We start from the raw sequence: 20415 nt of genomic DNA on the forward strand, positions 1-20415 counted from the left end.
TGTCAGGTCATATGCAGAGTCTGTGTTCTTAACCACTGTGACACTGTCTATACTACCAAGTACCCAAGCCCATGCCTGCTATGACAGTTGTTGGAACTCCAACTGAAAGAACAACTAAGGAACTTCTTTTAGACACTGCCAGAGATATCTTAGGGAAGCCACTGATTGTGCAGCCTTTGCACTCTAGGTTATACATATGCAAAATTCTCAGAAGTTCCTAGTTACTCATTCTGCATATAGATTATAGATGATGGCTTAAATACCTGAGAAGGTGGTTGCTACCTTTTGTCATCTCTGATTGGTATAGGGGATTCATAAAGAAACATGACCAGCAGAAAGTGGAAATCATTAAGGATTTCATGCCCGGAGTGACTATAAAACCATAGTATACTATACAGCCAGAAGCTCCTGTCAAGCAGGAAAGCAAGAGGCATGAGACAGTTGCCTTCATAGCTTAAATAGGAATGTGTGGTCCAAGTGCCAAAAGCTCTGTCCTCTCCTTGAATATGATATCCCTGACATATAGCAGCAGCACAGCTGCACGGAAGTGTTGCTAAACAATTCAGCCTTTGCAGAAGACAGTACACTTCAGGGTACTTTCTATAGCATTAATGGCTATTGCTTTGCACTTGTATTTTATTTGTCCTTTTTAAAACAGTTTTAAAAGGTATTTTTAAAATGTCTGTAATGTGTGGAAGGATCTCTGAGTGCCTTGTTTCTGGAATCTTCTAGTGCGTATCTCTTAGAAGGCATATCAGTGCTTGTTTGGACCACCTCCCAAAGAACCCATGCTGTCGTGTGCTGGGAGGGACAAGGTCTCAAGCACCAAGCTAGTGCTGGGAATATAGGGTTCCTGGATGGGAAGCAATAGAAACCTACTCTGACTAACTTGATTAGAAAAAAATATTGGTATTTATTAGAAATAACAGAGAGTATACAAAAGGAAAAAAGCTGAAGAACCAGGCAGGACAGGAAGTGGGAAGGCTCCAGAAATCCAGATATCAGGAATTAATGGTCCACCTTTCAACTGTTCATTAACAGAATGATATTATTCATTTCCCCCTTGTGTTATTCTAGGCAATATTCCAACTTCTGGGAAAAAGAGCATCTGACTGACTCTGCTTCAGACAAGAACCCATTAGGGACGAAGGAGAACAAAGACCTTAACTGATAATTCTATTGAGATACCTTGACTGCAAAAATAGCCCCAAATATTTTTCTTCCTTTATTCTTCCTCCTTGTAATGTGACTTCGCAGCTTTCCCATCAAGAGGAGGTGATCCTTTCCCTACCATTGAACCTGGGGTGGCCTGGTAACTTGCTTTACTGCATAGAATGCACCATGCCATTTCGGAGTCTAGGCTTCAGGAGGTCTTGTAAGCTTCTACTCCCTTTCTTGAAACCTTATCAAGCCATGAGAACAAGTCTGAACCAGCAGCATGGAAGATTAGAGGCTGCAAGCAGCAGAGATGAGTTGTCCCAGTTGAAGACAATTTAGTTGGTGTATTCATTATCTGTGCTGCACATCAGGTTACTCCCAAACCTTATGGGATTTAAAAAACAATAAACATTTATTATTTTACATAGTTTCTGAAGGTCAGGAAATTAATGTTAGAGCTTGGGGTCTCTCATAAGATTACAGACAAGTTATGGGCCACTGGAGAATTGACTTCCAAGGTGACTCATTTACATGGCCAGGAAGTTGGTGTTGTTGGAAGGAGGCCTCAGTTATTTGACATGAGGGCTCCTTTCCGCAGGCTGCTTGAGTGTCCTAGCAACATGTTAGCTGGCTTCCCCCAGAGCAGGCAACCCAAGAGAGCAAGCGTGGAAGTGGCAGTACCTTTTATAACCCAGCCTCAGAGTCTCAGGACATCATTTCTGCGACATTGGATTTATTAGAAGTGAGCCACTAAGTTTGGCTGATATACAAGAGGAGAGAAGTTAGGCTTCACCTTTTGAGGGGAGGTATGTGTAAGAGTTTTCAGACACATTTGAAATCATCACAGCAGCCTGCCAGTTGACAGCTGGTCTCCAAGACATAGGTAAACCTCCAGGCTCAGCCAGGCCAGCCCCATCAGCAGATCTTCCCAACTAACCTAAAGACTCATAAGCTAAATATATTTATGCCATTTTAAGCCACTCTTTTTGGCATGGTTTATTATGTAGCAGTAGTTAGTTGATACACATACTCAACTGCAGTGACAGAGGGATGATTCTCCAAAGAAGGGTAAGGTGCTGCCAGACAAAACCAAAGGGTACTACTAAAAATATATCTTCAAGGAGCTGGAACTCCTGGAGGGAATCAAGTAGTTGTAATTTGGTGAAATGTGTGAAAGTAGAATTGTCCAGACACAGAGTTTTCACAGATAGTAAGTTCTCAGAGCAGAGAGGTCATGTTTATCTCAAATTACCCTACAAAATAAGATACAGTGCTCAGTGACTAATTCTTAATTAAAAGAAGAGAATTGTTAACACTAGAGGATATCAAGATTGAACTCTCAAGAGATGCTAGCTGTGCAGGGTTTTAAAGGCTCTGTAGGAGTTTCTGAAGCACTGGGTAGCATTCCATACAGAGAAATGAATATATGGAACTTTTGAATATATTCAACCTTGAGAGTGTGAAGCCACATAGCATATGTAGACCCTGGAAGTAGTTTGGAGTTCCCAGAACATGAGGTCCAAAGAAACCCTGGTCATGGTGCAGCCTAAGGATGTAGGTAAGGGGCAGACCATCAGCCACTTTACATGTCTTAGTTTCCCCAGAAGAGTCACAGTTAATGAGTGTTGTCCTAGTGTGTTTATGAATAGGGCCCACTTTTGTAATCCATATGTCTTGGTTTGTGCAAGAAATTATATAGTAATTAAGTAAGTATGCTTAATCCTTTTCTGTTTTAGGAGCATGGAGCTAGTTTTACTTAATTGGGAAGAATTGTGTATGTCTAAAAGGTGAAGTTAATTCTTTTGTATATCTGATGATCACTTTTTTTTATCATTCTATTTTATGAATTTCTTTTTTATATATATATTTTTATATTCTGTGATCTGTTAACTGAGGAGAATTTAAGGTATACCATAAGGACCAGAATAAAACTTCAGTTTTATGAATTTCTAATGATTATATTTTTCCATTGTTCCATTCTTGCCTTCTGATTGGTTGATCAAATTTTCTTTTTTCCTTTTTACCTATAGCAATTTGGAAAGTCGAATCCTGTTTCCAAATTAATACCAAATTTTAAGTTTTAATTGACGTATAACATACGTCCATAAAATGGCATTCATCAAAAGTGTACAGCAAGATGAATTTTCCCAAAGTAAGCACATTCTGTAGCCAGCCACCTAAAAAGGTCCCTGTGTTCCCTTTCAGTCCTAAATTTTGGCAAGTATTTTTGAGCTTACACTTTCATCTCATTACATCAGTATCTGTGATCTCTGCATTTTAAAAATCTTTAGCATTAAAAAAATTCTCTTTGTCCTCTTCTGGTTTCCAAAACCCATGTTTTGATATTATCTGTAATTTTTAAAAATAATCCTTAATTTTAGCTTTAGATTTTTTAAAAAAGCAATGTTTTTTAAAAATTTCCTAATATTGCTTTTTTTTATTTTAAAGTATCCTTGCTGAACAGTTGATTTTAACTTTAGAAGTGCATCATCACCCTTGCTTTGATGTAGCTCTAGGTTTTACTGGGTACTTTTCTCTCCAGTCTATTTTATACCTAAGGTTTTCTTCCCCCCCCCCCATATACTCATAGGATTTTTTCTTTTGACTGTGGTGTATAAGCATGTAATATTCTTCTTCAGAAATGTTAAACTTGCACATATATTTTCTGAGCCCTTGCACAACTGAAGAGATTAGTTTGTTTTCATGTATAAATGATAATTTGGCTTGTTAAAGGAGTCAGGGTTCATCATATTTCTTCAAAACGATACGGACATTTCTTCACTGCATTTTTATATGGCATTTCAGCTGACAAATTCAGCAAATGTTTTTTTTTCTTTTCTTTTTAATAAACTTTTTTTTATTTCTCAGAAGCTCTTCATAGTTTTTCTTTGATTTCCTTTTTAGAATTAACCTTTTAAATGAGAAACAATAGTAAGATATTTGGTAATATCAGTGGCTTCTTTCAGTACACTTTTTTAGTGTTTAGGGGGCACTTTACTTCAGAAAACAAGTCTTTCTCATATAATTTCCATCTCATTTGTCTTTTTTTGCTCTACATTCTCAAATTGAACCTTCAGATTACTATTTTGGAGGTTGAGTATCTGTATTTTGGAGGTTGAATATATGTCCCCCCATATTATGGTAATCGTATTTCTATATATCTAAAAATTTTGTTATTTTCTCTTTGTACCTCTTTACCAGTCTTCTCTTATTATATAGATGTGACATTAACTTCAGTCTCACAAGGGATGCTCATTAGATTTTTTTTGTCAGTATTTCCTTTTCTTCTCTGCGTGGATGCTGTTTCTTTGAGGGTAACCATTTGTTTTGATTTCATGGTGTTATTTTTCTTTAAATGCCTGATGATTCTTGGTTGTCTGTGTGTGTATATATATATATTAAATATATATATATTAAATATAAATATATATTTAATATATATATATTAAAGTCTAGAGAAGTCAACATTAGCACTGATGTAGAGCTACTCAGCAACTGTGGTTCCTTCTTCTGCCAGCCACAAATAGGAGTGCTATCTACCCAATGTTGATGGGTGGGGAGGTGTAGGTCAGCTTCTTTTAGAGTGCACAGATTCACACCCGCTCTGGTGATCTGCCATGGCCTGGGAGCTGCCCCATTTCTCTTTTTGGCTCTATTACTGTTCTCATTTGCTAGCTGCCAGAATGCAACACACCAGAGATAGACTGGCTTTTAATAAAAGGGGATTTATTTCATTAGTTCTTCAGAGGAAAGGCAGCTAACTTTCAACTGAGGTTCTTTCTTACATGGGAAGGCACAGGGTAATCTCTGCTGGCCTTCTCTCCAGGCCTCTGCGTTCCAACCACTTTCCCCAGGGTGATTCCTTTCTTCATCTGCAAAGGCCTGGGCTGAGCTGTGAGTGTTGCGCTCTCTCGTTTAAGCACCAGCCAATTAAATCAAACATTATTCATTGCAGCAGGCACGCCTCCTAGCTGACTGCAGATGTAATCAGCAACAGATGAGCTTTGCGTACCATTGGCTCATGTCCACAGCAACAGAACTAGGCACCTTCACCTGGCCAAGTTGACACCTGAACCTAACTACCACAATTACCTATGCCAATAGCCTGTTTCCTGACCATGCTGATTCTGTACTTGAAGACTGGGGCGAAGGGAAGCTCTCCTATGAAAATACATATTCATCCTGCCATTCTCTAGTTTACCTAGATCAGCTTACAGATTTATTACTTCAGTTTGGTCTCCCCTCAGTCCTGTCTCACCTGTTTGTCTTCTATAGACAATTTCATAAAGTTTAAGGTCTTCTCATGGAAAATGTCTTGATTTTACAATGCTTCCATCAACTAATTGTTATTTTATTTGGCTTTTGCCACCTCAGTGGGATTTTTGGTGGATAACCTGGTAAATGTTTAAATGTGGTATTTTCCATAGTGAGTGGGAGCTCTTTGATCATCTTTAACCAACTCACCCTACCTGGGCCAACCTTCACCTAATATGGTTTGTCTTCTGATGAAACATCAGCATTTGCCTGATAAACAACCTTTGGGATTCTGAAATACAGCAGGACTGACCCTTTCTAGTATTTATCAAACAGCACCAGAATCTGCATTCGCAGCATAGGTATCACCCATTTCTAGGCAGAAAGGATATTCAACCTGCAGTCTCAGTTCTACTCAGTTGTTGAGTCTAGGGAATCAAAGCTGGCTGTAGGTCAGGAATCCCAGCAAGACCATTTTACATAGCCAGGAGTTATTTTCCTGCCTCAAGCCTTGAGTATCTCTGAAGTGCAGGATCCTAGCCCCATTCTCAATGACAAGATGCGATAACATATTCATACATGGTTAACCATTACCTGGAACTGGCTCTGAAATTCAGCCTGCTTAAATGGGGCTGATGTTTGACAACTGTATCTCTCTAGAGGTTGAAAAACTATCCCAGTATTTCCCAGGTGCTGTCTGGGATTGTGTAGTAATACAGACAAACATTTTACTTGACTTTGATTCCTTGTCTAGAAGCTTTGGTGACTCTGATCTGGCTGTTCTATTGGCCATGAATATAAATTTTATACACAGTAATTTCATTTGCTAGCCAAATCCTTGGAGGTCAAACTCTATCCCTACATCACTATACCAATCCTTGCCTTACGAAATCCCAGATAACACTTCTTTCTCCTTTCAAGGCCCATTGCTGATGTCCAAACAAATCTCCAATTGCGCTTGATGGTCAAGCATGGTTATCTTTGGAAGCCTGTGTTGTCAAAGTATTATCTCTCTTTTTTAAAACCTATAATAAACATGCATTCTCTTTATAAGAAAAAAGCCAACACTTCTTTTGAAATATTATTGTCAATAATTAAATTTTTGCCTTGAATGAAATGCTTGGATATTAAAAGATGATTTAACAGTTAGAGAAAGCATCTTTTTAGATTGCTAATCAGTAACCTGCCTTCATCTCCCTGTCCATCATTTCTGTTCTTTAGAGACTCCCAACCTATTTTTCTATAGAGACATTTTAGAGCCCAATCAATTGAAGTGCTACTTCATTAGTGGGGATGTAGAAATCTAATCTGACATCAAAAGTTTTAGTGATCATGCTGTTCGCTACTTGTGTTTTAGTAGATGTTTAAATATTTAAATTCTTGACTTTGATACATTGATTAATAATGTATAGTTTATTGATATTTCTGAAGGTTTGTTCCACCTCAAATCATAGTATGTGCTGAATAATTAATATTTTCCCGTGCTGCCATCATTAGAGTTTTGGATCATAGATGGAACAGTAGGGATGACATGGCCATTAGCAACACCCCAGCAATCCCGGCATCACTATGCTAGGCTTATGAATTTGGCCAAGTCACTTAATAGCTCCAAACTTCAATTTCCTCATCTTATAATAATAAGTATAATCATACGAAGTCTAATAATGACGGCGAATAATACCTACATCATAGGGTGAGGATTGAGAGAGTAGGCTCTGAAGTTAGATGACAGATCTCAGCTGGATGCCTTGTGGAACTTGTAAAAGTCACTAACCTCTCCAAGGCTCAGCTTCCGCATATCAATTGCAGATGACAGTGGTGTGTTCATTGTATGGTTGTGGTGAAAAATATAGGCATATTATATTTTTATTCCAGAATTTCCACACATAGAAAATATCCAGTAAATAATCACTATATTTATGAATATCATAGTGGATTAAAAATAGAGTTGCTGCTCTTTCTTTCTTATTCCACTCTCTCACTTTCCATCCTAGTCTGTATGTACTGAGTACAATAACATCCAACTTATTCTTGTTTCTCTATGCTGTTGGAAATTCCAGTAATAGCCAAAAAAGCCACCAACCAAAGGCACACAATGGAAATTTGAGAATCTAAGACATGGCAGTTACTGAATATATTGAGATTAGATATTTTGAGAAAGAAATAAGAATTGTCATTTGATAGGAAGGACTATAAGTCTGCTTGCATCTGCCTGGTTCCAGCTGGTGCCACTTCCTTTCTAATAGTTTCAAATGAGTTAAAGACATTATGATTGACTGGTTAGCTATGGTCAATTAAGCACTAGGCTGTTTCTTTTCATATATGCATTTTACTTTTTTTCTAAAACATTCTATGAAATAGATACAACTTCCTAATCACTTATCTGAATCCTTTTGATTGAGATAAATTTCAGAATTCTTTATTTTTTCCTATTTTTAAAAGACAATGAGGTATATACACTGATAATTAAAAAAAAGACCACCACAAAAAAACCCCACCCCCATCAGGATCTAAGGAAGTGCCTTATTATCACATTCATTAATATTTCTTTAGCATATATATATGAATATTCAAATTGAGGGTGATAAGTAAGACTATTAAAAGTCCCATATGGGGCTAAGCCTGCCACCAAATGAGTTTCAGATTAGATCAGGTTTTATGGTGGTTCTTCTGGTAATGGTGGGGTCGTTTCTATTGCTTGAACATTCCGGTAGGATACAACTATAAACTTTCAAAATTATATGTATATTTTTCTCTATTCTACTTTTCCTTCCCTTTTTTTAAAAAAAATATCATATTTTCATAAAAGCAATAAATTTCAAAATACATCACAACAATTAGTTGCAGAACAGATTTCAGTTTGGTATAGGTTACAATTCCACAATTTTAGGTTTTTATTTCTAGCTGCTCTAAGGTACTAGAGACTAAAAGATACCAATATACTGATTCAACACTCATAGTGATTTGTGAAACCTGACTTTTTCTGTATAATGCCACCGTCACCTTTGATCTTTCTCTCACTCTTTAGGGGTATTTGGGCTATGGCTATTAATATTTTTAAAAATCTGCAAGTTCTGGAGAACGCTTAAAAGCAGGCAGAAATGTTAGTAGGATTGACACAGAATAATGGATTGGCACTGAGCGAATATTCCATATTTTATGTTTTTTTTTAGCTTGAGGGTAGGTTCTATTTGGGGCCATTCTGGGCAGCTTTCTTAGAGAGAAAACCTGCTGTCTTGAAGAACAATAGCAAAGAGTTGGGGGCAACCTTAGAATTTGGAAAGCTGAGGGGGAATCCAGGAAAGGAAAAAATCAGAAAGGAGGAGCCCCAAATTCTGTATATAAACTTCGCCAATATTTGGCCTGACCCCTGAATCACACAGGCTTAAGACTGACTCCACGCAGCCCCCCAAGGCTAAAATAACAACTGAAATTTTAGCTGCTATACATCTCACCTCATATGAGACAGGTTTTAGTTGTAGCTCAGTGACATTAAGTGCTTGCTAATATAAGCATATTGATACTCTCTAAATAAACATAGAAATCCGCAGTCTCTACAATATATTTTCATACTTCAACATTACTTAATATACCTAGAGACAGGAAAATATAACCCATACTCAAAGGAAAAGACAATCGATGGATACTGACCCAGAGATGACCCATATATTGGAATTAACAGACAAAGGTTCTAAAACAATTATTATAACTATACTCAAGGGAGCATAACAGTTTTATGTAACTATGCTCGTTCACAATGCATGGATAAATAGTAAGTCTCAGCAGATAAACCAGTAGAAACTATTCGCTCCAAAAAAGAAAGAGGAAAAAAGATTGAAAAAATGTTAACAAAATTAGAATTAATATTCTAACACTATGAAAAGATCTAACATCTATATAATTGGAACCATAGAAGAAGAGTAGAGAGAAAGGGGCAGAAAAATATTTGAAGAATTAATAACTGAAATGTTTCCAAACTTTATTCCATTACCCTTTTATATATTTTATCTAACTTATTCTGTAGGTCTATCTATATGCTGATGTCTTCTATACGCTGATGTGCACTATATGCTGATGTCTTCCAAATTATATCATTAGAGTGGCTATAAACTCTGGACTGAACTGACATTGGGCATCTCCACTTGACCTATAAATCTAACACAACCACAACAAATCTCCTGAACTTTATTTCCCAACCTGTTCCTACTATTTTTCCCATCCATCTTAGTTTATCCACCTCCAGTGACAAATACCACACATTGGATTAGCTTAAACTATGGGAATTCATTGGCCTACAATTTCAGAGACCAGAAGTCCAAATGAAGATGTTGGTTATAAGGCTTGCTTCCTCCCAGGGTGGATAGTGTTCTGGTTAGCTGGCAATCCTTGGGTTCCTTGGCTTTCTTGTCACATGGCAATGTTCTCCCTTCCAGGACCCTGATGATGTCTGACATCTACCTCCTTCTGTGGCTTTCTCTGACTATGTCTGAATTTCTTCTGCTTATGAAAGACTCCAGTAACACAGATTAAGTTCCACACTCATACAGTTGTGCCACATCTTAACTAAAATAATAACATCTGCAAGAGATCCCATTTACAATGGTTTCACCCCCACAGGAATGCAGAGTAAGATTATGAGAATGTCTCAATTGGGTTACATATTTCAGTTTACCATACCCTCTTAATAAATGGCATCTTTCTACTTATTATGGCCAGAATGTGCCTTGACCCCTTTCTTTCTCTGTCACCCCAATTCCTGGGAAGTCTCCCAGAATCTACCCATCCCTTATTATTTGCATTACTACTATCTTGGTCCAAGTCACTGTCACTTTACCTGGGTTACTGTGCAACCTAAAAACTGATTATACTAGTTATCTTTAGTTGCTATAACAAATTACCAGAAATTTAGTTGCTTAAAGCAATACCCATTTATTATCTTATAGTTTCTGTACCCCAGAAGTGCAAGTACAGTGTGGCTTAGCTGGTTTTCCACTCCAGGTTTTACTTTAGACTCTGAGGATCAGTCTGTTCTAAGATCATATTGATTGCTGGCAGAATTCAGTTCCATATGGCTGCAGGACGGTGGTCTCCATTTCCTTTATGGTTATCAAGTCTTTTCTAAACACAGCAGCCAGTCCCTTTAAAATATAATAACATCACTGTCCTATTTTTGTTGTTGTTGTTGTTATTATTTCGCTCAGAGTCCTCCAAATGCTCCTTGTTTTTCTTAAGGAAAAGCCAATGAATTCCAACAGCCTTGATATGATTTCCTATTCCCAAGCATCTTATCAGCATTTTCTAATTGGCTGGTTTGCTTGTTTTCTCTAACATTTCAAACATGCCTTTGCACTTGTTTGTGGAACAGTCTTGCCCTGAATGTCTAAGTGTCTCATTTCCATATGCCTTCAGGTCTTTCATAGCACATTATCATAAAGACTTCCTCCATCCACGGCATCTAAACTCGCACCCTCATCTCTCTCCTACTCACTTTTATCCTGCTTCATTATTTTTCCATTGCATTTTCACTAATTTATTTTTTCTGTTGCATTCTCATTACTTATTTTCTGCCTTCCCCGCCCTCCTTAGAAAACTAGAATTCATCTCTAAGAGAAAAGGGACTGTATCTGCTTTGGTTTCTGCTCTATTCCAAGATCCCAGCAGGATGATGCAGTAATAGCTTTATAAATATTTGTTTTATAAACTCCATTTGGATTTGCTTTCCTTTTTACCCATTTTGATGTGTACTTTGAAAAGGTTAAAAGTACAAGAAAAGTCAGATAACAATGAAATAAGTATACACTTGTAATCATCAACTGGATCTAACAATGTTTATCTTTTGCTGTTTTCTTTAAGATATGCTTTTTATATATAAAACAGAGTACTACACATGAAATTAAATACCCTCTGTTGCCTTTCATTGAGCAACCTTTCCCTCCTACCCTCGAGGTAGCACTGTCCTATAAATTTTATAAAGACAGTGTGGTATTGGCAAAGGGATGGGCATATAGATCCATGGAACAGAATAGAGAATGCAGAAGTGATCCACACAATTATAATCACCTGACTTTTTATAAAAATGCAAAAGAAATTTAATGAAGAAAGGACAACCCTTTCAACAAATATTGCTGGAGCAACTGGACAACCAATATGAAAAATTGAACTTTGATCTGAACCTCACGCCTTATTCAAAAACTAACTCAGTATGCATCATGGACTTCAATGTAAGACATAAACCTATAAAACTTTTAGAAAAAATATGAGAAAATCTTCAATATCTAGGATTAGGCAAAGAATTCTTAGACCTGCCCCTGAAAGCACGATCCATAAAAGGAGAAATTGAGAAAATGAACATCATCAAAATTGTTAAGTTTTGCTCTGCAAAGACCCAGATAAGAATGAAAAGACAAGCTACAAATTGGAACACAATATTTGCAAACCACATACTCAATAAAGAACCAGAATCTAGAATATATGTAGAACTCTTAAACTCAAAAGTTAAAAAATTAAACCATTCAATCAAGGAATGGACAAAAATATACACAGATAATTTACCAAAAATGTAAACAGATAATTTATCAATGGCCATAAGCACATGAAAAAATATTTAACATTATTAGCCATTAAGTAAATTCAAATAGAAACACAATGAGAACCATACATACCTATCAGAATGGCTTAAGTAAGACATGGTGACAACAGTTAATGCTGGTGAGGATATGGAGAAACCAGGTTATGCATGTATTGCTGGCAGAAATATAAAATGGTGCAACCATGCTGGAGGTCAGTTTGATGGTTTGTTATAACACTAAACATTTGATCACCATTCTACTGAGCAATGACTCGTGGGCATTTATTCCAAAAATGAAAATATATGTATACCCAAAAATCTGCACACTATGTCCATAGCAACAGTATTAGCCAGGATTCCCCAGGGAAACAGCACTTACAGGAACCATATATATGTTTATTAAATACATATTTTATAAACATCATGGGACTGATTATAAGAATTGGCTCATGTGACTGTGGGGATGGGCAAGTCCAAATCCCACAGGGCAGGTGCAAACTGGGAACTCCCATGAAGGTTTTGATGAACTCCCAAGGAGAAGCTGGCTGACGTAGAGATGGAAATTCTCCCTTCTGACTGCTGAAATCATCACTTTTCCTTTTAAGGAGCTCAGCTGATTGGATGAGACTTCTCTCGCTGAAGGCGATCTCCTCAGTTGATTGTAGACATAATTAGCCATAGATGCAATCAACTGACTGATGATTTAAATCCATGAAATATCTTCACAGAAACCATCAGGCCAGTGCTTGCTTGACCAAAGAACTTAGCACCACAATCTGGCCAAGTTGATGAATGAACTTACCCATTCCAGAAAGGAAAACGAATTTCCTTACAAAATCTGTACACAATGTTCATAGCAGATATTTTACATTTTATTCCTAATAGGTCCAAACTGGAAACAATACACAGACATCCTTCAAAGGTGAATGATTTAACAGACTGTAACATATACTTTCTAGGAAGTACTAATCAGCAATAAAAATGAACACATTATTGATAGATACAACAATTTGGATGAATCTTCAGACAATTATGCTGAGTGAAGAAAAGCCAGTCCCAAAGGTTACATACTGCATGATTCCATTTATACAGCATTTTTGAAAAGACAAATCAAATTTCTAGAAATGGAGAAGTGATTAGTGGTTGCCAGGGCTTAGGGATGAAGGAAGAGTGGTAGGAGAGACGTGGTTGTGGTTGTGGTTATAAAAGGGCAACACAAGACGTCCTTCAGGTTATGGGCTCTTCAGTATCCTGGCTGTGGTGGTGGATGCATGGACCTATGCATGTGATAAAGTGTATACAACTACACACGCATATGTGAACACACACACATGCACACACACACACGAGAACATGTACAAGTAAAACTGGGAAAATCCAGACTTGTAGATTGTATCAATGTGAATATTCTGGCTGTGATTTTTTTTTGCAAAATGGTACCCAAATATCTGGGAGTTGGGTACAAAGGATCTCTCTATTAATTCTTACAACTGCATATGAATCTATAATATTTAAATTTAACTTTCAATAAAAAACTTTAAAATTGTTATATATATTCTTCTAGACCTTAGTATTATATATTTACTATGCATGTATGTTTCCATTAAGTGCATATAAATGACATTTTGCTGTATATATCATTCTGTATTTTTTCTCATTTAATACTGTAAAATTATTTCATGTTGCTACATACAAAACTAGCTCATTCAACTGATATAATCAATAATATGATTGTGACAATATTTGCTTGTTGATGTTTAAATTGATTTTCCTTGTTTATTTTTTAATATTTTCATTGAGAAATCTTCACACACATTTATTTCATACATGGTGTGCAATCAGTGGCTCACAATATCATCACATAGTTGTGTATTCATCACCATGATCATGTTTTAGAACATTTGCATCACTTCAGAAAAAGAAAAAAGAAAAAGAAAAAACTCATGCATACAATACACTTTACCCCTTCCTCTCCCTGACCACTGCAATCTCCATCTACCTAATTTATTTTACCCTTTGTCCCCCCATTATTCATTTATTTTTATCCGTATTTTTGTACTCATCAGTCCATACCCTGGATAAAATAAGCATCAGACACCAGGTTTTTACAATCACACAGTCACATTGTAAATATTATATTTATACAATCATCTTCAAGAACTAAGGCTACTGGAATACAGCTCAATGGTTTCAGGTACTTCCCTCTAGTCACTCCAATACACCATAAACTAAAAAGGAATATCTATATAATGCATAAGAATAACCTTCAGGATAATTTCTCAAATCTGAAACCTCTCAGCCACTGAGACTTTATTTTGTCTCATTTCCTTCTTCCCTCTTTTGGTTAAGAAGGCTTTTTCAATCTCTTGATGCCAGGCTCCGGCTCATTCCGGGAGTTCTGTCCCACATTGCCAGGGAGATTTACACCCCTGGGAGTCATGTCCCATGTAGAGGGGAGGGCAGTGAGTTCACCGGCCCAGTTGGCTTAGAGAGAGAGGCCATATCTGAGCAACAAAAGAGGTTCTCTGGGGTGACTCTTAAGCCTGAGTTTAAGTAGACTTAGCCTATCCTTTGCAGGAATAAATTTCAAAGGGACGAGCCCCAAGATTCAGGGCTCAGCCTAGTGATTTGATTGTCGCCACTGCTGATGAAGATATCAGAAGTTCTCCAACTGGGAAAGTTGAATATTTCCTCCTTTCTCCCCGTTCTCTCAAGAGGACTTTGCAAACACTTCTTTATTCACTGCCCAAATTACTCTGGGATTTATCAGGGCATCACACTAACCTGGACAAACCAACAAGATCTCATGCCCTTCAAGATTCCATGTACTTATGATATTCAACTAAACTGACCGTACAAGTTAAATTAGGAAATACACTACCCAAAATATAAATTTTGCACCAAATAAACATCTCCCTTTGGTCTCACACAGAAGTTGAAGTTTTACAATATGGGTGATATCATCCTTTACCCTGTACTATGATTTTGTCTTAGTCCTATCCAGATCAGCTTCATTTATGTCTCTACTCGAAGTCGGATCGCTTTTTGTTTTTTGAGGAAGTACCTGGACCGGGAATTTCACCCATGTCTCCTGCATGGCAGGCGAGAATTCTACCACTGAACTACCCTTGCACCCCCTCCCCACATTTTTCAACTTTTTAAACAGTTCCTGTATGGGATACTGCTGACTTTCATAGCCTCAGAACGCTAACTCTGAGTCTCAGGTGTCACGTAACTACCGGAAATTTCTAGGAATGACTGGGCTATATACAAACAGCTCACTATCTCAGAATTTAGAGTTAACAGTTACACCTCCTGGATATATGTGGCTGCTGTAAGAGCTAATTTCCCTTTTTATGGACACTTACATCCAAACAGTGCTTCAAGGAACAATGCACTGGAGAAGCCCCCTCTGCTCCCCCAGGCTTTAGCAGTCTGCTGAGGGAGCACGCGCCAACCAGAAAGCAAACCTCCTGCCTCTTGCAATGTCCCTTGGCGCCCTCTACTGATGAAGCTTAACATTGTGCCATCTGAAAGACAAAAAAAAATCACCATACCCAGATCCTTTTTCACAGAGCAGGCAAAAAGGATGGATTTGGATTTGAGAGGCAATAGTTGAAAAACAGCACAATGGCTAACCCAAAATTTCAGCACCATTCTCAGAAAATTGTCTGTCCTTTTCCTATCGATCTTTGATGTCACATATATCAGATATGAAGTGTGTGGTTCTAAGTGCTCTATTCTTTTTATCTTTTTATAGCAAAGTTTACAATATTATTCTATATCTTTTTATTGCATATATTAAAATTACATTTATTTCAGAATGAATTTACTCTTCTTAATTGCGTGCCATGAGTTTAAACTTCTGATCTTTAACTGCTTTTTTATCCAAAGAGGTTAGTAACCATTTTTGAGGTTACTCTTATAATTTCAGGCAGCTTGCCACACAGCCACTTTTTCTGAGACATTAAATTGTTCATAACACCTCAATTTCAGAAGGTATCTGCTATTCTAAGATGGGATCTGGAAGCACCATGCAAAATGCAATTGTACCAAGACCACACTGTCTGAATTACTGTATTTTAAAAATAAATTTCAATCTCCAGCAATGTAACTTTCTACTTTGCTCTTCTAATTTAAAACTCTTTAGAATAGTCATCATTTCCACCCCCCGCCTCCTCCCCTATGTGTATGTGTGTGTGTGGGGGAGGGCTGGTACACAATAAATATTGATGACATTGTTGATGATAATGATGTTACTGGCATATGCTTTTGTATCTGCACGTTCAATAAGTGGTATACATCAGTCACTTAGATTTTATTCATGTCCTTGAAAAAATATTTTAATTTTTGGCAAGGTGTGACATGTTTTAATACATGCCTCATAGTTTATTTGTTTATTTACTGATAGGTGAATAGTATCTCTTTTTGTATTATAGTTTTCTGGATTCTTCTGGCATATAAGGATGCAATTGATTTTATAGACATTGACCTTGAACCTGGAAACCATGTTAAACTTCTTTATTCATTCTACTGGTTTGTCTAGGGATTCTGTTGGATTCTTTATGTAGTGTAGAAGCAGCTGTAGACAATATGTAACCAAATGGGTGTAGCTGGATTGGGCTCACAATGGGCTGGGTTTGACCATAGGCCTTACTTTGCAGACTCCCATATCGACAATGAATTTATTTATAAATTAGGACACTTTATTCTTAAAGCCATAACTTCAGCCTCTAGCTTCTTTTTCTTAACATAGTTCATGGGCTAGGGATTCCAGTACAGGGTTATACAGTGGTGCCAATAGCAGGAAATCTTGTCTTTTTCCAGAACTTACTGGGATTAATTATGCAGTTTCTTATTAAGAATGAATTTAGCTTTTAAACAAAGTTTCTCTTTATTCCTAACTTGCCCAATTCTTTTAAATAAATGAATGTTGACATTTAAGACATTTTCTGTATCTGTTGCGATATTGTCTTATGTCCTTTATTTTGTGCTAATTGATTTTCTAATTTTGAAATATTGCTCTTTTACTAATATAAATGCATCTCATTCATAAGGTATTATTTTATACACTATTGAGTTTGACTTGGTACTATTATATATTTTTTTGTATTTATGACTATAAATGAGTTGTGGTTTTTATTTTCTTTTTGCAGTGCCCTTTACTGATCATGGTAGCACGCCTTCACAACTTCATAAATTGAGTTGGAGAGTTTTCCTTCTTTTTTTTTTTTCCTGAGAAAAATAGGGATTTTTGGGCCTAGGGAATTTAGTAAAATTATCCTCTGAAATTGTTTTGGGGGAGGTGACTTTTTTGACTGTGTATTTGAATTATTTAAGGATTTCTGGATTATTCTGAAAATTTTTTTGTCATTTTGGTCATTTACAACTTTTTAAGAAATTTTTGCATTTCATCTATATTTTCAAATGCATTGGTACAAAATTGTTTATAGTATTAACATAATTCAAGAAAAAAATCTATCTATATTGTGTTTCCATTCATTCTTAGTTATGTTAATTCATGGCTTCTCTTTTTGCTTGAACAGTCTTGCTAGAGATTTATAAATAGTATTCATTTTTTTCAAAGAACTCGATTTTGATTTGTTCAACTCTGATTTAAAAAAATATTAATCTATTCTCTTATATTTATTCATTTTCCACTACTTTGTTTGAATTTGTCCTCTTGCCCATTTTTGTCTTCTTGGATTTAATATTTTTCTCATTTTCCTTTCAATCATTTTTTTCTCATTAAGGCTGTAAACTTTCCTGAAAGTACTTGTTTAGCTGTAACGTACAAGATATTATTACATTTACTGTCATTTAGTTATACATATTTCATAATATTTCTTCCTTTTAGACTGTGTTTTTGAGTTCCCACTATATGGAGGATTTGGAGGACTTTAATTGTCGGTTTTTAATTGCACTGCATTATGATTTTAAAATAACCTCTTCATTGCATTGATTTCTGAAATGTGTTGAGATTTCCAGTGTAGCCCTGTGTAAGTTAAAAGCCCCTGTCCTATGTCTCATATACTCCCTGGAGTGCTGGATGGACCCTGAGGGTGGCGATTGTATCGGGGGTTTATTCACAAGGACACAGGCAAGTGGAAGTGCCTCAATAGTTTTTTGCTTTCTCATTTGTCAACCTATCAAACTTTATGATACAGATTTTGGTAATACACCGTCTTTCATCGTGACACTCTATACTTGGCATCAGGTGTGTATTTTACTTAAGGACAATTTACAAATCAAAACAGAAACTTGCAATAAACTCCCTTTACAGTTGTGGTTATAGGAAACTTCAAATTCCCTTAGGCTTGATTGATAAAACATGGCATTTATCCTACTCCTACGATGATGCTCTGCAAACTTTATGACAGAGGGAAACAGCTGGTAAAGTGGGTTCATGGAAAGGTGAAGGTAATATAGCCCCCCAAAACCCCAGGAGGATAATGATTTTAAAAGGGATAATAGTTGTAATAACACTATTAACCTTTTGCTTCAAATTATTGAATGTGTGGTCTTTTTTACGAGCTTGATCAAAGGTTTGCAGTAATTACAATGTGGGAGAAAGAAGCAGCAATACAGAGTTAGCCCTATGTGTTGTTTTCTCTTCAAATTACTGTTTCCCCTAATCCATAATGAAACAAACAAGGCCATTGCTGGAACTGGACTTATTTTGATAGGAAGTTAATTTAATTTCCAAATAAATGGGGTGATTCTTTTTTTTTTTGGCCTGGGCAGTCACCGGGAAATGAACCCCAGGTCTCTGGCATGACAGGCGAGAATCCTGCCACTGAGCGACTGTCGCACCACCCTAAATGGATTGATTTTTGTAGTGGAAAGAATGTGAAAGAACATATATGCATCCATATAACAGAGTAGGATTCAAAAACCTGCTTGTAAGAGCAGATACTACCATGTGGGAGACCCAGGTTCAATTCCCGGTCTACGCACTTTGCAAAAAACGAACAATCAAAAATCAAGAAAAACAAAAATTCAACAAATGGTTGCAATAACAGGACACTCACATGGAAAAAGAATGAAATGTGACCCCACTGTACAGCATACAAAAAAAAAAAGCACATACTAACAGTGAGCAGGGGAGATATTTTTAGGAAGATTAAGCATAGCACCATGTTTTCTATACTGGGTTTATAAATACATTTGGGCGTCTGTATGCTGTTTGGGAGGCAGTTCAATTCAGTGAAAATTGGAATCAGTTTCCTTTCAGATTGTGATTTTTATGGTGGAGGGGGTTGTATACATTCAGGAAATTAATTTCAGAGTGAAGGGGATCAATGAATACTAGATAATGCAAACATTAGTGAAGTTAACTTATGTGAAAACTTTGAGAACAGAGTTTGTGTTGAGGCAAAGGAGAGTTATTGAGACGAGTGGCTTTTAAATCTGGAGTCCAGATTTAATGTTGATGCTCTCCCATTCCAGAGATTAAGACTGTGCCTGTATGAATTGTTCTTTGAAAATAACTATACCATTTTAATATTTCCAAAGGTTTTGTAACCCCCAAAAAGGTTAAGAGCAACTGGTGTAGATTTTCTCTATGCATTTACCTTGTTATCTGGTAACTGCTCCATTTTCTGCTTGTTTCTGCAGCTACAGCTTCCCCACTTCACCTGCACCCTCACCCCCACCCCCTGGCAAAATAAAAAATTACTAAAAGTCGCCTTCTCATATTCTTGACTTTATAGTGCTTATATGTTTTCATACTTGAACTTGGGATCCATGATCCAACATGGAAGAGAGAACATGTAAAGTCGAGAAGATGGGATATTGACACAATCTGGCCAACCTGGAAAATCCGTGACAAGGACACACCCATGACACCTGGATCCCTGTGACTCAGCTTCATCTGCACGAAACATGAACCAAAAATAATTGTCCTCTTAAGACTTTTGTTCTTCTGTTTGCTTTGAGTTTTAAATTTAAATGCAACTACCTGCATTTCAAATCCTATTCCTTTTATATACAACTCCTATGTTTCTCTCTCTCTCTCTCTCTTCCACTGCTGTGGTCTGAGCTTGAGCTGGACATTTTCCAACTCTATGTCATGATTGCCTTTATTAGGGACTTCACTGAGAACCTGGAAGAAGGTGAGGAGCTTTTCCAGAAACATGACTATTCCCACATTTGTGGACATCCATAAATCCTTCAAGAAATGTGGGAAACAGAGGAAGAACTATCAGTTTAGGTGCTGCTCATTTCTTACCTGGTTTCACGTTTTCTGGCATTGGTAACTTCAGCCCAAATTCCATGCTGGTCTTTCTCAAAGGCCAAGGAGTTATTTTGCTGTCCTGCTTAACATCCTTTCAGTGGTTATCTTAGTTCCCAGGTTGCTATGACACAGGCAGTGGGTTGGCTTAAACAATAGCAATTTATGGGCTCACAGTTTTCAGGGGCTAGGAAGCTTGCTT

General features: G+C 36.9%; 1 long non-coding RNA gene across 2 annotated transcripts in view; it reads left to right on the forward strand.

The window, feature by feature from the left end:
• LOC143652456 (uncharacterized) overlaps positions 1-20415 on the forward strand; it is a 302503-nt gene that overhangs the window by 16331 nt on the left and 265757 nt on the right. The window lies entirely within an intron of this gene.

Source organism: Tamandua tetradactyla, chromosome 12 (assembly GCF_023851605.1).
Source record: "Tamandua tetradactyla isolate mTamTet1 chromosome 12, mTamTet1.pri, whole genome shotgun sequence".
NCBI classification, from domain to species: domain Eukaryota; kingdom Metazoa; phylum Chordata; class Mammalia; order Pilosa; family Myrmecophagidae; genus Tamandua; species Tamandua tetradactyla.